Source organism: Pantherophis guttatus, chromosome 12 (genome assembly GCF_059756535.1).
Source record: "Pantherophis guttatus breed Tessera chromosome 12, ASM5975653v1, whole genome shotgun sequence".
In the NCBI taxonomy this organism is placed as follows: domain Eukaryota; kingdom Metazoa; phylum Chordata; class Lepidosauria; order Squamata; family Colubridae; genus Pantherophis; species Pantherophis guttatus.
The window spans coordinates 18,959,265-18,979,987 of NC_142074.1; the positions used below are offsets into that span (position 1 = coordinate 18,959,265).

The 20,723-nt window shown below is 42.0% G+C and overlaps 1 long non-coding RNA gene across 1 annotated transcript; it reads left to right on the forward strand.

Annotated features, from left to right (window-relative positions):
• Nucleotides 1-371: 371 nt before the first annotated feature.
• On the forward strand, nt 372-20,499 carry LOC148112233 (uncharacterized). Its single transcript, XR_015729717.1, has 2 exons — nt 372-508; nt 16,988-20,499. It is a non-coding gene; the product is annotated as an uncharacterized LOC148112233 (long non-coding RNA).
• Nucleotides 20,500-20,723: the final 224 nt, after the last annotated feature.

Consider the following 20,723-nt stretch of genomic DNA (forward strand, 5'->3'; position numbering starts at 1 on the left):
AAAAGTTACAAAAACAAAAACAAAATTACAGATCCATAATTGCTTTACCAATGCAGAGTGAGATGGCAAACATCTTCATCTATTCCTTCAGCCCATTTCTATCTATTTCAGCTTGTCAGGCTGGGAGGCTCTCTTTTCACTTTTTATCAGCCTGAAGTCACTCTCCCAGAAGGGGAAAAAAAAAATAGTCTTTCCTAAATGCAATTAACCTTACGGAATGTATTATTTCAAAAAACGACTGCCGTCTGACAACTCTGAATTAAACCGCGAAAGCTGATACATCACAGAATTAATTAGGCAAGTTAATCAGGAGGGAGAGGGAAAAAGCCTCCCCTGTCTTTTAAGGGGGTGGAGATATACCTGGGTCTCTCACTCCTTCTTTTGTCATGCTGAGTGAGCAGCTTTCTGCAAAAGGCTTCAAGCTCTCTGGAGGAATTTACCAGTAGGTGTGTTCTTGGAGTCTGATGGCTTTCATAAAGTACAGGAAAGAAGGCCCACCTGGACGTTGGTAAGACCATGTTGAGCCAGACAAAAAAAGACCAGGCAAGAAAATGACTAAGGGTAACTTTGTCAATGCCAATGGTGTTGGTGCTCCAGATGTTTTGGGATTTGTTACAGAAACCATTTTACCAGTAAATGTTAGGGACTGAAACGAAGTCTTTCTTGTGGAAAGCATGTATTACACCATTCAGCATGGTCTCTCTCTGTGTGTGTCTCTCTCCGTCTCTCGCTCTCGCTCTCCGTCTCCGTCTCTGTCTGTTTCTCTCTCTCTCTCTCTCTCTCTCTCTCTCTCTCTCTCTCTCTCTCTGTGTGTGTGTGTGTGTGTGTGTGTATCTGTGTCTCTCTCTCTCCCTCTGTCACTCTCTCTGTCTCTGTCTGTCTGTCTCTCTCTCTCTCTCGCTGTCTCTCCCTCTCCCTCTCCCTCTCTCCCTCCCTCCCTCTCTCTCTGTGTCTCTCTGTCTCTCTCCCCCTCTGTCTCTCCCTCTCCCTCTGTCTGTCTGTCTGTCTGTCTGTCTGCCTTTCTGCCTCTCTCTGTGTGTGTCTGTGTATCTCTCTCTGTGTGTATCTCTCTCTCTCTCTTTCTCTCTGTCTCTGTCGCTGTGTCTCTTTCTTTCTCTTTCTGACTCTGTGACTCTATAGCCCTGTCTGTCTCTGTCTCTCTGTCTCTCTGTCTCTCTGTCTCTCTGTATCTTTCTCTGACTCCCTGTGTCTCTGTGTCTCTCTCTCTCTTTCCGACTCTCTCTCTCTCCCTCTCCCACTCTCTCTCTCTTTCTCTCTCTCTTACCATATAAGTAACTATATTGTGCAGTAATTTGCCCCAGTTTTCAATGATAGTAAAGTGATATACTTTGCTAAAATAAACAATAATATCTGGATTGTTAGCACTGAACCAAGTATGTCAGGTCTGCTATCCTCAGCTCAAAACATCACATTTATACAAAGAATGCAAGTCTACTTCCTAAAGTTTATCCATTTAATATAAAGGCATATAGAAGAGGCATATATCTTGGATAGCTCGATTCTTCCTTTCTATAAAAACTGTAAGCAAAAACTCGTTGTATGGGAAAACTTGCAACCAAGCCTCCTGGGCCTGAGAGAAACTAGCAAACAGCAACGAATGCCCGTTTTCCAGTTTCCCTCCATTTAAAAATTGCTAAGAAGCAAACAAGCAAACAAGAAAAAAAAAATAGATAAAATAATAGATATAACCCCACCATCTCACTAGGGGTTGAATATAGATTATTTCTCTCAATCTTATGGGGAGAATCTATCTACCTGCAAAATTTCAAGCACATATTTCTAATGAAAGCTTGAAGCAGTGGTGAAATACTACCATTTCGCACCGGTTCAGGTGAACTGGTAATAAAAAAAAAAGCTACCAGTTCATTCAAATCGGTATTTCCGACGATCAGCTGGGCTGCATAATTTAAATTTGCTAGAAAGCAGGAAATCCTGTGTGCACAGCGTGCATTTGGCACGTACTGCACATGTGCATGCAGCATGCATTTGGCATGCACTATGCATGCATGCGTGCAACACACATTTGGCACACACTGTGCATGCATGGGCAGAGAACTGGTGGCAACTGGGGAGGATTTTGCCACTGGTTTGAAAGATGTTGCGTCCCAAAAACCTGGTGTTGGATTGCCTTTTTCAAGGGGAAAAAAAAAACGAAAAACCAAGATCGTGGTTTATAAGTTTTATGCAGAGAGAAAGAAACGAAGAACAATTTAGGGCAGCCGATCTCCTGCAGGCCCAGCAAAATAGTGGGTGACCTTGAATAATAATAATAAAAAAAAATTGTCCATGTAAGGTGCTGTTAGTTATGATTACAGTATAAGTGTGAATGGCACCTGTAACCTATAATTCATGCAGAAGGACGAGGCAGGACTTTTGAGAGACTCAACTGAACTGGTGTGAACATTCAAAGTAGGGAGTCATTTTTCTTCCAGCCCAGCACAGTGGCGTATAGAAAAGGGCTGTAAATAATAATTCCAAGTGCTATTATCTAGCAAGAGTCTAATTATGGGCTTTGCACAAAGGAAGGAAGTGAGTCCTTGATATATAAAAAAAGACTGTTTTGTTGACACTAAGTCAACAAAGTCAACCAGGTTCCAATGTGACCTTTCCATACTAGAGATGTGTAAAGTCTACTATACCTGATGTTCGTCCATCGTGTTTGAAGAGGACCTTGACATCTAATGGGTTATGGGCTGTCCACTGTGTGTCCGCAGGTGGCTGGTAAGGCCTATACAGGCACAAAACATTCTGCCACATGTCGGGCAGACAAGTGTGGGCACCACCGTTGCAGTATTTGCAGCTCTGGCTTTGCGGAGTGCTCGCTTCTCTTGTGCTATTCTTCTGTCTTCAAATGCAAGGCATTAGTCCCAAACAAACCTATTTTATTGTAACAGCTGAGAATTATGTTCATGCCCAGCTGAGTCCCAATTAGTTGCAAAACATGTCCTTCAGAAGAAGTCCTTCGGGATTATCACCAACCTTTATCTTCTTTGACACCCTGCCAAAGGCCTCACTTGGCAAAGCCCCACGGAGTTCAGAAACAAACAAGAGATGCTGACTGGAAATGGAGTTAGCAACGTTGCTTTCCTGCAAAAGGCCCCAGGTGCCTTTGTTTCTCTTTTAAGCCTTATGGGAAGGGCCAATCATCTCCTGGCCTTACTTCTGAGTCATCCATTTTGCTTTAGCTGCTCTTGCCTTCTGGCAGCTCTGCGCATGTGTGCACTAGGAACAGGCTCCTCCTGTTCCTCTGCCTCTCTGCTGTCCAACTCTGGAGGCTCCGGAGTCCATGTATTACTCCCAGATGGCCCTGGCCCTATCTCTGCCTCCAATGCAGAGCCCTCATCTGGGCCTTCCCCAGACTTCAGGACTGGCCCATGTTCCTCCCCAGACTCCTCACTGTCCGATTCTGCTGCCAGCTCTGCAGGCTGCTGGCAGACCACAATGCTAGCATCTACTATACTATAAATGTATTTGGAAAGATCCACATCTGTAATATCTCTCTAACATCTACAAATTGGCCATCAACAGACACATAGACATAAACTACAGCTAAATACTATTTGAAAGAGTCAATTTGTGGCAACATAAAGACTCCAAGCTTATGACACACTTAACTCCACTCCTCAGCTCTGTCTGCTCTTCTCCTACACCTATCAGTTGACTTACAAGAGGACTCGAAATAGACTCCGAAATTTGCGAAGCTCTTCTCCTCCAAGTTGACTGTCTACAGGGCATCTTTTAACTCTGCAGAAGAGCTTCATCTATATACTGTATTTTTGTTGCTGTTGCTGTTGTTCTGAAAAAAGCTTTACTATCTATTGATCTTAAGGGGATACACGACATTGAGGGATGGGTCTATGTGTGTGTATGTCTGCTGGCCAAATAATAAAATATTTGCCTTGACATTGCAACACAAACTCTTCCTCTTTTGTATCTGCATTGCCATATCGCACATAAGTGAGTAAGGGGTGGAGACATCACAATGCATCTGTTGGCCATTTTGATGAAACTTCTGCCTGCTGTGAGTGCTCCTGCTTATAGGCACGGCTAACAAAGAAAGTAAAATTTTAATTTTTCAATGTTCATGTTATATGATTACTCCATCAAGCCTTAACGCTCATAATTCCTTCCTTTTTTTTCACGTACAATAATCTCTACATGCAACAGACAGAAAACATGTCTATTCCTTACTCAGAAGTTTAACTGGAGACCCTTGATAAAGACTTGGCAAAGAGAGTTGTAATTTTTGGAAGGGAGCTATGTAGATATGTCAGACTGAATCCTGCTGGGCCTCTCCATTTCTTTCTTTTTAACTATCCGGAGGCCTGCGGGCAAAATGAACGTGCAAAGAAATATCAAGGTAAGACCTTCGGAATGGAATGTTTGATTCAGCTCCCAGTGACTGTAAAAGTCTGAAGGCAGATTAATATGATTTATTGTAATTGCTGGAAAGGAACTCAGTGGGTCTGTTTGGACAGGTTTTTTTTTTAAAAAAAAAAGAACTCCAACCCAATCCGCCATTAGCTAAAAATAAAAGCAAAGAGGGCTATCCATTGCATTAAGTCTGTAGCTAGGAGTCATCAAAGAAAATTAATATATAAAGGAGCTTGGCAACTCATTCCATGCTTAAGTCTGTTGTGCTCATGTTCAGATTGCGGTGATTCACAGCCAGTGTTATTACTTGCAACCCTGCAGATAATAGCTTGTGTGCATTTGAAGCTTTTAATATACTGTACATGAGCAGTGGTGATTCCATCAAATCCAGTAGGCAGCTGCAGACGATTGTGTACAACAGCAGAATTTTTGCAGGCCATTAGAAGGACTTTCTTCTTAAGAAAGGTGCTTAATGTTGAATGTGTAACTCCATAACATCAGAGCATGTTAATATAAGGCAACTGGCTGTTGGAACAGACGGGGAGGGGGAATAGAATGTCCCAGCCCACAGGCTGGATGAGTCACGCGCTGGCCATGCCCACACCCAGCTTAGGGAAGGAGTAACATCAGAGCGTGTTAATATAAGGCAACTGGCAGTTGGGACAGAGTTCCTTTCAGGTGGGGAGGGGGAGTAGAACGTCTAACTCCTTAGCATCAGAGCATGCGAACATAATACTGTTTATGACATACTAATGATCTTATGGTCATTTCAAAAAATTCTTTCTTAGTGAACACCTAGAAGCCAAGAGGAACATGTGTGCCAAATTTCAAATTTGTAGGCTTTACTGTTCTGGAGATTTTGTAATGGGTGAGTGGTATTTGGCTTAGATAGATGATAGATAGATAGATAGATGATAGATAGATAGATAGATAGATAGATAGATAGATAGATAGATAGATAGATGGATGAATATTTCCAAAGTGCAAACATTTGAGGTGAATACTGACTTAAGTAGAAACAGACATAAGACTATAAAAGAAAGTCAACATGTGTTCATGCACTATGAACATTCAAAATGAAATCACACTATTTCTCAACAATGGCTTTTTTCTACAACCGGTGGAAGATCTTTTTCAAATTAAGGCTAAAACTTCATAATGAACCTTCTCCTTTCATTTTCTAATATATTATACAACCCAGGGCAATGTGTGATTAAATATTGAAATACATTTGCTATGTGAAATAGATACCCTCTTGGACAAGACTCACTAAGAAAAGTCCATGGGGCTGGGTGGTTAAATTTTTTCTTTCTTTTTCTTTCAAGTAATACCAATGAAATAAGGTAAAGGTAAAGGTTCCCCTTGCACAAAAGTCCCCCCCCTTTTTTTTTAAAAATGATTTATATGCCGCCCTTCTCCGAAGACTCAGGGCGGCTTACAATGCGTTAAGCAATAGCCTTCATACTTTTGTATATTTTTATACAAAGTCAGCTTATTGCCCCCACAATCTGGGTCCTCATTTTACCTATCTTAGAAAGGATGGAAGGCTGAGTCAACCTTGAGCCTGGTGAGATTTGAACTTGCTGTAATTTGCAGTATGTGCTAGTTCTTCCTGACTGTAGGGGGTGGTGCTCATCTCCATTTCAAAGCTGAAGAACCAGCGCTGTCCGAAGACGTCTCCGTGGTCATGTGGCTGGCATGACTAAATGTCAAAGGCGCACAGAATGCTTCCCACCAAAGATGGTCCCTATTTTTCTACTTGCATTTTTTTATGTGCTTTCGAACTGCTAGGTTGGCAGAAGCTGGGACAAGTAACGGGAGCTCACACGGCACTAGGGATTCGAACCACCGAACTGTTGACCTTTCTGATCGACAGGCTCAGTGTCTTAGCCACTGAGCCACCATGTCCCCATCTCAGTAGACTGGACATATCCAATTCCTGCAGCTGTTCTTCATATGTTTCTGCCTCGAGTCTCGAGTTTTGTTCTTTTCAAATGAAAGCAAATGAAACGAATGATGGAACGTCTTCTAAGACCCAACCAAACTTTCAAGGAGTAACCCTTGGCAACAATTGCAGTTTCCAAACATTCAAGGTCATTCCCTTGTGTAAGCTTCACAGGAGTTTGTCTGGCTCTGATGCATATGATCCAAGAAACAAGAAAGCAGAGGTCATCAAAACGTTGCGATTTTTGTTCCACGTGATTCAGATTTATCTTGAAGTAAATCCTTATCGTTTAAAGGAAATTCCGTTCTATACGGTGTCCAGCCAAATTGCCCAACCCTTCCAAATTAAAAGCGCTCTCGTGCAATCCATATCCGCAATTTTAAGGAGAATTGCTGATCTTCTTTCAGAACATGGCTGTCACTTCATCCAAAAGGCGGCGCTGGATATAAATGGTAATCCATTTAAATACCAAATTGATTAATTATATTCAGTGGCATTAACATGAATGCTGAATTAGCTAGACATACAAAGAAGGATCCCCGGCTTACGCTGTAGGTCATTCACTTTCTTTCATTCCACCCCCCTCCTATTTATTACAATTAACTTCCTCTTCAGAGAAGTTTTAAGTAATGTGGTACTGGGTCGTTAAGTTAACAATGTCAGTGTGCTCTTGCTATCTCGTTTGGCTTAATTAGAGGGCACAATCTTATCAATGATGGCAGCAAGTGGAGGCTAGTGGCCATCATTCAATGATTCTGAATTTTAAATGCTGGCCTTGAACCACGGCAGAAATAGGAAAGGACTTACCTCTTGTCCCTTGTACTGGGAAAGTTATAGGTGAACACAAGCTGAGAGATTGTGATCCTTTGCAATACACAGAAGAAAGATCTACATAGCTGGGTTTGTGCTACATTTGGATTTAGACCAGTTTGGTCTAGTGGTTAAGGCACCAAGCTAGAAACCAGGAAACTGTGAGTTCTAATCCTTCCTTAATCATAAAAGTCCAATGGATGGCTTTGGGCCAATCACCAGGAGACTGTGAATTCTAGTCCTTCCTTAATCATGGAAGCTCAATGGATAACTTTGGGTCAATCACCAGGAGACTGTGAGTTCTAGTCCTTCCTTAATCATGAAAGCTCAATGGGTAACTCTGACTCAATCACCAGGAGACTGTGTCCTTCCTTAATCATGAAAGCTCAATGGATAACTTTGGGTCAATCACCAGGAGACTGTGAGTTCTAGTCCTTCCTTAATCATGAAAGCTCAATGGATGACTTTAGGCCAATCACCAGGAGACGGTGAGTTCTAGTCCTTCCTTAATCATGAAAGCTCAATGGATAACTTTGGGTCAATCACCAGGAGACTGTGAGTTCTAGTCCCACCATAGACATGAGTGCCGATCTCAGGCCAGTTGTTCTCTCTCAGCCAAGTTCAGCTCACAGGATTGGTGTTGTGGGGAAAATTGGAAGAAGAAGGAGTATTAGATATATTCATCACCTTCATTTATCTATAAAAATTAAAATGGCATATAAATTAATAAATATTTTTTTTAAAAAATATGAAGCCTTTGAAAAGAAGGAGGGGGAAAGACCAGGGTGGTGGTGGACAGAATAATTTAAGGGAAATTGGCCTGTCCCTAGGTGTACAGTTTTTAGAAGATCTTTTATTAGCCTCCACTTATTAGCAAGCACTTGTCTTCCCTCCGAATGACATTCAAGAGCGAAGATCTCTATGAAAACCATATTTATCTCTCTTCAGCCCACTCCAAGCTGGGAAGTGCTCCTGTTCAACAGCTCTCACCAACAAACCAACGAGGAAGCATACTCTGCACGATGGGGACCAAAGCAGCAATTACAGATGTTATGTAAATCAGCTTTCCGTTTTATAGTCAGATCATAAATCATAATTGAGAACAGAGGGACCCGCTCAAAACCCATTTACCCACTAATAGGCAGACATACAGATGCTTTGAGTGAATGCGGGCCACTCTTCTGCAGGAGCAGCAGGTGGGCAAGCAAAGGAGGGGCCCCTTCTTGAGGGTCCTGCTTAATTAACCAGTGAATTTCACCCAGTGGGATGTTTCCTTTAATTTGATTCTATACGAAAGAGATTGCAACTGAAGCGTGGCCCAGATAGACCACATGGGCATTTGCAGATCGCCTAGAAGAACAGTATCTACCTAAGGTCAGTTGGTGCATCACACTCCTATAAGATCAGGACCTATTGTTGTTGGGTTTTGTTTTGTTTTTTGAAGGAGAGTGGTGTACCATACATCTGTGGGCTGCGGGGGAAGAGATGCTACTGCTTTAAGGAACTCACTTATTAAGGTTAACACCATGGGTGGGATTCAGCCGGTTCGGACCAGTTCGGGCGAACTGGTAGCTCCAACCATCAGCTGAGAGTGAACCGGTTTGCTCTGATGATCAACTGGACCCGCCCAACCGCCCCTGCGCTATACCAACCTATATTTCCCCTGTTTGAAGCCCAGTTAATAGACGTGGCAGAATGGATTGCCGTGCCTCAGCTGCTTTACTTACCTTAAAGCAAAGATAACTTTGCTTTAAGGTAAAGGTAAAGGTTGCCCTCGCACATATGTGCTAGTCATTCCTGACTCTTGGGGGCAGTGCTCATCTCTGTTTCGAAGCCAAAAAGCCATCACTGTCCGAAGATGTCTCCATGGTCATGTGGCTGGCATGACTAAATGCCAAAGGCACACGGAACGCTGTTACCTTCCCACCAAAGGTGGTCCCTATTTTGCTACTTGCATTTTTTATGTGCTTTCGAACTGCTAGGTTGGCAGAAGCTGGGACAAGTAATGGGAGCTCACCCTGCTACGTGGCACTAGGGATTCAAAATGCTGAACTGCCAACCTTTCTGACCGACAAGCTCAGCATCTTAGCCACTGAGCTACCGCATCCCTTAGCTTTGCTTTGCTTTGCTTTGCTTTGGACTCCATTAATAAGGTTGGGTGAGATATCTATTTAGATATTATCAATATTCAGCTTTCCTCTGGTTCTTTCCCAAACTTTTGATGTCTCAAAATCAGACCAAGAACATCCCTGTGATCCAATCGCCTGACTTCTCTCTCCCGTCTCCCAACAGAAGGGAGTCAATTGGTAAATTTCACACTAATGCAAAAGGACAAAGTTTTCTATTGATTTCAAGACTGCCTAATCTCTTAAAATTTGTTATGTCCCCGAAGTGTGACAAAGTTAAAAAGCTTGGGATGCCTATGCACAGAAGCATGGCAAAATCAGGCCCAGGGAGAATATTTTTCACTAGAATATGGTATTGTTTATAGTTCCTACAGGGAACGCTTTCTTGTAATAGAGTCGCTTCTAAAGTTTATTATAATAGCTGCAGTTCAGGACAGGCAAAGCAAAGCAAAGGAAGGGAAAAGAGCACAATGAGTAAATATTTTCTAAGAGATCAAAGGATAAAAAGAGAGCTAGCTATGGTGCTGGACTGGGATTTGCTGTTGTTAGTTGTGAAGTCGTATCCGACCCATCATGACCCCATGGACAACTTTCCCCCGGCCTTCCTGTCCTCTACCATCCCCCAGAGACCTTTTAAGCTCACGCCGACTGTTTCAGTGACCATCCAGCCACCTCCTTCTCTGCTGTCCCCTTCTTCTTTTGCCCTCAATCTTTCCCAGCATTAGGCTCTTCTCCAGGGAGTCCTTCCTTCTCATTAGGTGGCCAAAGTATTTGAGTTTCATCTTCAGGATCTGGCCTTCTAAAGAGCAGTCAGGGTTGATCTTCTCTAGGACTGACCGGTTGGATTGCCTTGCGGTCCCAGGGACTTGCAGGAGTCTTCTTCAGCACCATAGTTCAAAGGCTTCAATTCTTTGGTGCTCAGCCTTCCTTATGATCCAACTTTCACAACCATACATTGCAACTGGGAAAACCATTGCCTTGACTATACACACTTTGGACTGGGACTACAAAGACAAAAGTGCTAATCCATTTTAAATTCTAGAAACCTTCTGGGTGTCTCTGGGCTGGTCTTTCTCTCCCAGCCCAATCTACTTCACAAAGTTGTTGTTGGCTACAAAAGGAAAAAAAGAAGGAACAAAAATCCATCTACGCACATCCATCCTTGATTTATGACCACAATTGTGCCCCAAACCTCTGTTGCTAAGTGAAACATTTGTTCAGTGAGTTTTGCCCCATCTTACTACCTTTCTTGCCACAGTTGTTAAGTGACTAACTGCCATTGTTCAGAGGAAGCAGGGTTGTTAAGTGAATCTGACTTCCCCATGGACCTTGCTTGTTAGGAGGTTACAAAAAGGAATCACATGGTCCTGGGACATGGCAATCATCATAGATATGAGTCTATTTTGAATTTGGATCAGCTGGTCAGAGGATGCTGCAAATCGTCGTAAGTATGAAAAACAGTCCTAACTTTTTTTCAGTGCCATTGTAACTTCATTGTAAGAGTCATTAAATGAGCTATTTATAAGTTTAGGACTACCTGTATAACATTAAGTACAGTGGTCGGTCTTTTGTGGTCAGATCTGCAGTCTGCAAGAAGATGTAATTTTGGAGTTGGTTATCCTGGATATTTAAATCTCCCTTCTCATTTCCTTAATGTTTCTTTCCCTCGTGAAAAACATTTGTTTTTCTGTTTATTCTCAGGATAGTCTGGGAATTCTTTTAATAGAGTTTTATTTCTCCCTTTACTGCTGCAAAGAAACAGAGGGTACTAAAGATATGTTTTCCCCTGTTCCCCATCTCTCCATCAGTGCAGCCTGCTTAAATGTTTTCCCCCTCTTCTCTCTTCTAAAAAAAGCTCCTTGAGAAAAAGGCATTCCCGTTGTCTTCCCTTAGAATTTTAGCGAACCGTAGAAAACAGGCTGCAGAGCAGAGGTGGGATTCAGCCGGTTTGGACCAGTTCACCCGAACCAGTAGTGGGAATCGTGGGTGGACCGGCCCACCTGCCCTGGCTCTATGCTGTCCTTTTTAGGAATGTTTTTGAGGTTGGGTGCATGCATGGAAGACTTTGCGCCAGTGGTGAACTCCAATTTTTTTTACTACCGGTTCTGTGAGCGTGGCTTGGTGGGCATTGTGTGGCTTGGTGAGCATGGCTTGGTGGGCATGGCAGGGGAAGGATACTGCAAAATCTCCATTCCCACCCCACTCCAGGAGAAGGATATTGCAAAATCCCCATTCCCTCCTCACTCCTGGGGGAAGGATATTGCAAAATCTCCATTCCCACACCACTCTGGGGCCAGTATTTGCCAGTTCTCTGAATTGCTCAAAATTTCCTCTACCGGTTCTTCAGAACTTGTCAGAACCTGCTGGATTTCACCCTGCTGTGCGCATGCGTGGATGGGGGTGCACTCACATTTGTGAACTGATAGGGAAGGTAAGTGAATACCACCCCTGCTGCAGAGTGCGAGAGAGAGAGAGAGATTATGATAACATGAAGGCATGTGTCAACCCTGGAGCCATCTTGGAAAGTCTTCAGGGTTGCCACAGCGAGGCTGGATAGAGCTGTGTGAAAGGGAGGAGGGAGTAGAGATAGCTGGGGATCTATGTAGCCAAAATAACATTCTTTCTCCTGGGAACCAAAGACACACTTGCCAGCACCTGGCGGGGCGTGGATGGGAGTCATCCAGATTTGGGAATGTGACCTGATTGGGGCATATGCTGGTTGTGTGTAATGGGGGAAAGAACTTTAAATTTTGGGTTGGGTGGGGAAAACCCAGGGAGATTCAGAGTTGGGTTTTCACCAGCTGTGCCAATATGACATGCCTAATATTCTTTTATATATAAAAGCCAAATACCACTCACTCATCACAAAATCTCCAGAACGGTAAAGCCTACAAACTTGAAATTTGTCACGTATGTTCCACTTGGATTCTAAGAAAGGATTTTTTTGAAATGACCATCAGATCATTAGTATTTCATATATAGTATACCATTTCATTCACACGCTCTGATGCTAAGGAGTTAGATGTTCTACTCCCCCTCCCCACCTGAAACGAACTCTGTTCCAACTGCCAGTTGGCTTATATTAATACGCCCTGATGCTATGGAGTTACACATTCTACATTAAGTTTTAGGCTTTACGTGTCAATTTATCATGCCCGATCACATAATTTTGTAGCAAAGCACGGGTGTCCAGCTAGTAAACCTATACTTTGGGGAAGCATCTGGTCTCGGAGTTTTGATTTCATCCAGGCTGTTACTTGGAACCCTGACAGCACGTTCATGAGCGCACATCGGTTACTTCACAACCAGGATAACTAACATCCGCCTGAGAGAATGTCACTGGATTTTCCTTTCTTCTCTGGAAAAACCAATCTCTTTTTCATTATCCCAAAGAAGAACAGAGGAAAGAAAAGTGAGAAAAGAAAAAATAAAAACATGATATATTGCTATAGCCGTTCTTCCCCATGAAAGACAAGTGATGATAAGGTAGATGCTTGAGGCAAACCTGTACAACTGTTTTAAGTTGAAGTGGGTGATTTGTGACAAAGCCCATTGTGCTTTGCTTTTTAATTCCACCTGATTGTAAGGATGAAGCACAACAAATGTGACTCCACAGACCTTTGAGTAGTGCTAGCTGCAGAAAATGGTTTGGTGTTATTAAAAGTCTAAGCAGCTATTGCATGCGGCTATGACATATAACTGTCATTTTTCAATTGCTGCCAGATCTGAGTAGAAGAATATTATATTAAAAACTCGATGACCCTTGGTTAGGGAAATTAGATTAAGAAGTTCGGCCAACTCCCTTATGGAGTAAATTAGATTATGGGTGTTAGGCAGGTACCAAAGTGGAGAATGGCTCCCTTCTCTGGGCCTATTCAAATTTGTTCCTGTGTTGATAAAGCTGAGTGAAGATGTGTGTCAGGGTTCCAAATAATAAATCCATTGCAAGGAAGACTCCCAGGCAATTGAATTCCTGAAAGATTACTTTTATTGGAAATATCATATTGGCACATATCTGGTGAAAAACCGACTCTGAAAACTCCCGCAGTTTTCACCTTATTACAAGTAAAAGATTTTCTACTTTCTCAAAACAGTCGCATGGTCTAATCACTGTGCAGTCCAACAACTGGGTGGCATCACTCTGCCTTCTTCCGACCAGGTGTGAGAATGTCCTTGGTTCCCAAGAGAAAGTATTTTGTTTTGGCTACAAAAAAATCCCTCTATCTCAAATCCCCCCCCTTTTTTTTCATTTCATTTTATTAAATTTGTATACCGCCCTACTCCCGAAGGACTCAGGGCGGTGAACAGCCATAAAATAAAACATATAAATACAAAAATACATTTCCAAGCATGTGACAGATGTAAAATTGAGCAATAGTTTAGTCAATATGCAGCTGCCATATTGATACTTTTTGTTCTCCCTTTGTATGTCTCTGGCATTGGATTCAGGAACAAAGAATTCAGTTAGAAGAGGGTGTCGATGAAATTCTTATCAGCAGAACCCCAAGGCCTTCAGGACTTGTGGGTGCTCCATCACTGATGGCTTTTAAGAAGAGACTGAACAGCCACTTGTGATATGGGGTCTCCTGCTTGAGCAGGAGCTTGGACTAGAAGATCTCAAAGGTCCCTCCCAACTCCATTATTTTGTTATTCTGTCTTCATTAACCAATTAAAAGTACCCAAAGAGGTTGCTCCTAGAATGTCATGAAACATGGTGCTTTACTGTTGACTCTTCTCCGAGAAACCATGCTTGGTCAAAGTAGCATAGAAGAAAACTTCCAACAGACTTTTCTTGCCATTGTAGAATTTTTGAAGACATGTTGCAATGTATTTCAAACCAAATTATAATTGTATGAACCCATTCCTGTATCTCCGGATCCTTTGTTGTTTTGGTACATGAAAAGTGGCACAAACAGATAGATTTGAGTCTCTGAGAATCTGCCCTGACTCACCGCTTTGTTGTACTGTATTCTGTTCGGGATCATAAGCCCCATGAAGTTAGTTTTGTGTGTTGTAGGACACACAAGGACTAGTTTAAATGGGATTACTGGAATGTATTTAGAAATACAATATATTTGATGGGAATGTATCAGAGGTGGTATTCAGCCGGTTCTGACCGGTTCTGGCAAACTGGTAGCGGAAATTTTGAGTAGTTCGGAGAACCAGCAAATACCACCTGTGACTGGCCCTGCCCTGATCTATTGGCTGCCTTCTGAGTCCCAGTTGATCAGAGTCCCAGCTGATCGTTTGGGTCTTCTTTTGCTGCCCTGCATAGGAGAATGGAGCTGGAAAGCAGATTAGTGGAGTGGGAAGGAAATGGGGATTTTTCAGTATCCTTCCCCTGGAATAGGGTGGAAATGGAGATTTTACAATATCCTTCCCCTGGAATGGGGTGGGAATGGAGATTGTCAAGTATCCTTCCTCTGCCACGCCCACCAAGCCATGCCCACCAAGCCACGCCATGCCCATCAAGCCATGCCCACCAAACCACACCACACCACGCCCACCAAACCATGCCCACAGAACCTTTAGTACTGTAATATTCCCACACTGGAATCTATCTATCTATCTATCTATCTATCTATCTATCTATCTATCTATCTATCTATCTATCTATCTATCTATCTATCTACCTACCTACCTACCTACCTACCTACCTACCTACCTATCTATCTATCTATCTATCTATCTATCTATCTATCTATCTATCTATCTATCTATCATCTATCTATCATCTATTATCTATCTATCTATCTATCTATCTATCTATCTATCTATCTATCTATCTATCTATCTATCTATCTATCTATTGTGTTTTTCCTGTCAAAGCACCTGGTTTATCCCAATATGGGGTGGGGGAGCATCCTGCTTCCCTTTCACCTTTCAGCTCCAATCCAGGAGCCCTCAAGCAGTCGCATTCATGACGAACCATTTTATACCAAATTTATATTTGCTGATAAAGAAATAAAGGGAGACTAGTATAGATCTATTTCAAGCTATTTAGCTCTCATCAGCTAGCCATACCCTTACCGCTGATTCTTTATCAGCAAATATAAATGTGTGTGTGTGTGTGTGTGTATGTGTGTATGTAGGTATGTATAAAATGTCAGACAGTAAAGCCTCTCATTTGGGCAAAACAATTCCAGATGTTCCAAGCTATATATCGCTACTGGACGGTCTCAATAACTTTGAGCAACCGTCACTAACAGTGGTAATAACTGAACTGTGAATCGTTTAGCTGGACACCTTTCTCTCCCGATATCTTACTACCTATTGTAATTTCAGGAATAAATGAAAAGTAGACCCTAAACACACACACACTGTGCCGTTAACAATCCAAACCCATCTTTTCCTTATTCCCTTTTGTGCATACCTTTCTGATAGATACCGGGCTTGATTCATTCTCGGAAATGAAAACCTTGACCCAAAGAATATGGCGTTCTGAAACCCCAGTAAAAATTTCACACACACTGTTCTAATTTGCACAAAAGATAAAAAGGCTGCTCGAACAAACAGGAGGGTGTCTTCGTCTGTTTTCAGGGAGGGGGGAACTGTCCTTGAGAAACGTATCCTGAAAGAATCATGCCAGAGACTATTTATTTAAAACAAACAAACAAACAAACCCAACGACATAATTGCTAAATATGCAAATGAAAATGTCAACTTTGGCACTTTGGCTTGGAGCACTCGATATGTGAAACTGTAAAAAAAAAAAAAAAAAAAATCAGGCAAGCAAAGTATTTCTTTCCTCTCTTACATTGTATTTATGGCATAATAGAGATATTTTAATTCTTTTTGGGTTTTTTCCTTATTTTTCTCTCAGTTTAAGCCGTAGTTCTTAGACTCACTCACTCACTCACTCCCTCTTTCTTTCTTTCTTTCTTTCTTTCTTTCTTTCTTTCTTTCTTTCTTTCTTTCCTTCCTTCCTTCCTTCCTTCCTTCCTTCCTTCTTTTCTTCTCTCTCTCTCACTCTCTCTCTCTCTCTCTCTCTCTCTTTGTTCCTTCCTTCCTTCCTCTGTCTGTCTGTCTTTCTGTGTCTTTTTCTCTGTGTCTTTCTTTCTTTCTTCCTTTCTTCCTTTCTTTCTTTCTTTCTCTCTCTCTCTCTCTCTGTTTCTTCCTTCCTTCCTTCCTCTCTCTCTATCTCTTGTTTGTTTGTTTTTTCTTTCTTCCTTTCTCTCCCTCCCTCTCTCCTTCTCTCTCTCCCTCCCTCCTTCCTTTCCTCTCTCTCTCTCTGTGTCTTTCTTTCTTTCTTTCTTCCTTCCTTCCTTCCTTCCTTCCTTCCTCCCTCCCTCCCTCCCTCCCCTCCCCTTCTTTCTTTCTTTCTTTCTTTCTTTCTTTCTTTCTTTCTTTCTTTCTTTCTTTCTTTCTTTCTTTCTTTCTTTCTTTCTTTCTCTTTCCCATCTCATCTGGGCCACTTACAAAATCATGATAATTTAGGCTGGGTAAAGGGTTGTTAACACATGTGTGTGTTTGTGCATGTGCGCGCACACACAGACACACAATAAGCACACAGATAACACTTTCTGTTATTTGCACTTGGAGGAAAATAGAAAAGATTTTTGCTAACCTTAAAAAATGATGGAGAAATTCCTGGGAGGAACCACAGAAGCCCTGAAGTGTCTGTTTGGTGTGGGAGGTGGGGGTGAGGGTGGGGTGGGGATCGTCTTGCTTGCACTGACAGTTCTTTCAGTTTTGTTTTGTTTTTTCCCAGTCGATCTCTGGGGTTTCAAGAGAGAGAGGATCAGGAAAACCCTTGAAGCAAAGCGAGGACACCGCGAGCTGGTTCTCCTGAGCACTCAGGACTGGTTTTCTCTTTGACTGGAGTGCCCCTCATCTTGACAGTTGCTTGGAGCCCCCACTGAAAATCAGAATATTCCATCAGAATATCCCCCCCCCCCCCGTCTTTAGAGCAACTTCCTAAATGGCAGGAGGAACAGGAAAGAGACTGTGGGAGACGTTGTGTGAGTTTTCTTACAGCCAGAGAAGATTACATCAAGAAAAGATTGGACACTATTTGTCCAGGGAGGTATAAGGACTCCTGCTTAATTCTAGGAATTCCACAATTCTATAAGTTTGGCTGTTTTTCCTCTAACCCAAGATCAACCCAAACTGATTTGCTCTGGATTCCCAGGATCAAAAGACGACAGCATTTCACACGATCTGCTACTCAAATTGCTTACCCTGGAGATGGAAGCTAGAAAAGTGGGAACTTCTACACACAAAGTACCTGATGAAAAAACAAACGTAATCCAAATAATTATAACTGTGTGTCAGAAGCACATTTAGTTCCTCACTTAAAAGCCGCAACTTCAAATGTCAATGCAGAAAGAGGTACATTTCCCCCCTGCCACCCGCTCATCTCTCCTGTAAACACATTTTGGCTTATTTTTAAAATCACTCTCCTTTGGGGCAATTTCCCAGTGATTCATAGGAAGAAATGGCCATTTGCATTATAATCATCCATCTCTCTCTCTCTCTCTCTCTCTCTCTCTCTCTCTCTCTCTCTCTCTCTCTCTCTCTCTCTCTCTGTGTGTGTGTGTGTGTGTGTGTGTGTGTGTGTGTGTGTGTGTGACATTATTGTGAAGCCATTCCAATGCTAAGGTCACTTTTCTTATTTTTGGATGCTTTTTTTTTTCTTTTTTAACAAGTGCTCACTCAGGAACAAAAGAAGGTCGGGTAGCGAAACAATTATGAGGAAAATGGTGCTGCTTAGCTCTTTAAACTTTTAGGAGTTTGTTAAAATGCCTTAATTGGGTCCTAACCAAAAGACATTCTGTCCAAGAACTAAGTCCAAAAAGAAGGAGGAGGAGGAGGAGGAGGAGGAGGAGGAGAAGGAGGAGGAGGAGGAGGAGGAGAAGGAGAAGGAGAAGGAGAAGGAGAAGGAGAAGGAGAAGGAGAAGTATTGAGTATTGAGTATTGAGTATTGAGTGAGAAATCGGGGTTGATACGTTTGATGATCTGTTTGTTTGCTTTCTTGGCCATCTTCAGGAGTCTTCTCCAACACCAAAATTCCAAAGCATCCATACTCTTCTTATCCTTTCAAAAATGTCACTGGGAATAGCATTATTTACAATAGTCTGACCTTTGTGGATATACATACATAAACAGAGAGTACAGGAAGATGATAGATAGATAGATGATAGCTCGCTAGTTAGCTAGCTAGCTAGCTAGCTAGTTAGCTAGCTAGAAAGATAGGTAGGTAGATAGATAGATAGATAGATAGATAGATAGATAGATAGATAGATAGATAGATAGATAGATGATAGATAGATAGATGATAGATAGATAGATAGATGATAGAGGATCAGACACACATACACCTGATTTTGTATAATTTTTTTAGAGTGCTATTCTGATCTACTTAGAAACAACTTCAGTTGAGTTCACAAAGCTTTTGGTTCAACAAAAATTATGCTTACCTGCTGTAGGATTTAATGATGTCCACGCTCTTCTCTCGAGGACCAAAGACAAATTGGTGCAATCTACTCAATTGCCCCTCTCTCCTTGCTTCTTCTCTCCTTGGCTAATCCTTAGTGCATGTTCAGGGCACAGAAAGAGTTTTACATCTATTTTTTTTATTCTTTTATTTGAATTTATGAGCTGGCCAAAGTCTCCAGTAGGCTTTGAAGTTTTATTTTTAACAGGGAGTGATATGCTAATGTTTCAAATCCATACAAACCCATTGTCAGGGTTCTGACGGATGCCCTAATTAATCATGAGCCTCGAGCCAAGCTTCAAAAGAAATTCAGTTATTTATTAGGTGCTTCATGTCGGCACATTCCAGGTGAAGCCAACTCTGACCCCATGTAATTTATGCCCCAATCATGACCTTGCTTTTCCCCTCCCCCTAGGGTGTGTCATCATGGTGTGTCATCAATCACATTCGCCAATGCCAATTTTGCGGCCTGTAGAGACCACTCCCCCTCCAGCTGCTGTAGGTAACCCTGGGAGATAGCCTTGAGAAACATAGATCTGGAATGTGCTTCCGTTTTTGGCTGCCATGCTACTTCATCAGTTTCCCATCCCCCATGCCTATGGCAACTCGAGAGCAGGCCAGGCATGCTTTGCGAGTTGACACATATAACTCTAAGCCTCACTGTGCCTTCTGGCCTGTTGCTCACAACACCCCACTAATTTAAATGTTAGATGTGCAGCATTTTCCTTCCCCGTGTCATTTTGGATGTGCAAGACAACCCAGACTCAAACCTGCAAGTTAATCCAGAGAGTCAATTCAGATTTGACTTGAATGGAAGTGATGATTGGAACGATCATATCAAATATATCACATAGGTGATTTTTTTTTTCAAAAATAAAAACCTTTGTGGTTCTATGCAGCAGGAACCTGTCCTATGTATAAACTGATTCCAAAAAAAAGGGTATCCGATTGGATTAAACACGATAATCAGTGTAGCAATTCAATTTGGTGATTCAATTTGAAGTGGTGATTTGATCCAATTAGGTGCAAATCAAGGTTTTACGAGGCCCTAATACGGGTAAAGCTCATCTGGATTTACTGGCATCCAGAGAGTTCTTTCCCTCCCCATCTTTTGAGGTCGGTGTTTAATATATGGGCACTAAGGCACATTGTTTAGTGCAAAAAAATAATAATAATAATTGCAGAAATCAAAAAAGACACAGAATCAAAGTCAGGTTGTTCTGATAAAAGAGACGCAAGAAAGAGAAAGGCAGGTGGAAATCAGAGGGTTTTAAAAACCTTACAATGAATGCAGGGTGATTATATGTAATTATCTGGGATTTACCAGAAGAAAATGCTTTCTCCTTCTCGGATGTTTGTTTATAATTGCCTGTAGTGGCTCAGTACACTGACCAGAAGCTAAAATGGCATCCGTAAACACTACTTTAGTCATAATAAAGTTCCTTCCTTCCTGCCTATCTACCTTTCTTCCTTCCTTCCCGGAGAAGCTGAAATGTGATTTAATGTCACGCAGGATTTTTTTTCTTTTTCTTTGCTTTGTCTAGAGGGCAGGATCTCAACCTTTGCTCAACATTTTTTGGAATTTGTTATAGTTGCTTGGTAGAATCCTAGCAAAGTTAAAGCAAATAGAAAGGAGACATGAGCTCAGATTCTTGTCCAGGAGAGGAAAAAAAAAAAGATTTATTCAACTTTGATGGCTAGTGATATCATCTGGGCCGATGAGTGCTTTTCTGTCTAAACCTTCATTCAGGATTTCTTGCCTTTTGAATAAAAGAGTTTTTAATGTATCAGAGAATCCTAAATTTACTTCATGGCCAGGACAAGATCAGTACACAGATCCCAAAATGCAAGGGGGGAATATTGGAAACTTGTTGTTGTTGTTGTTGTTAGTTGCAAAGTTGTGTCCGACCCATCCCGACCCCATGGACAACATTCCTCCTGACCTTCCTGTCCTCTACCATCCCCTGGAATCCATTTAACCTCACGCCGACTGCTTCAGTGACTCCATCCA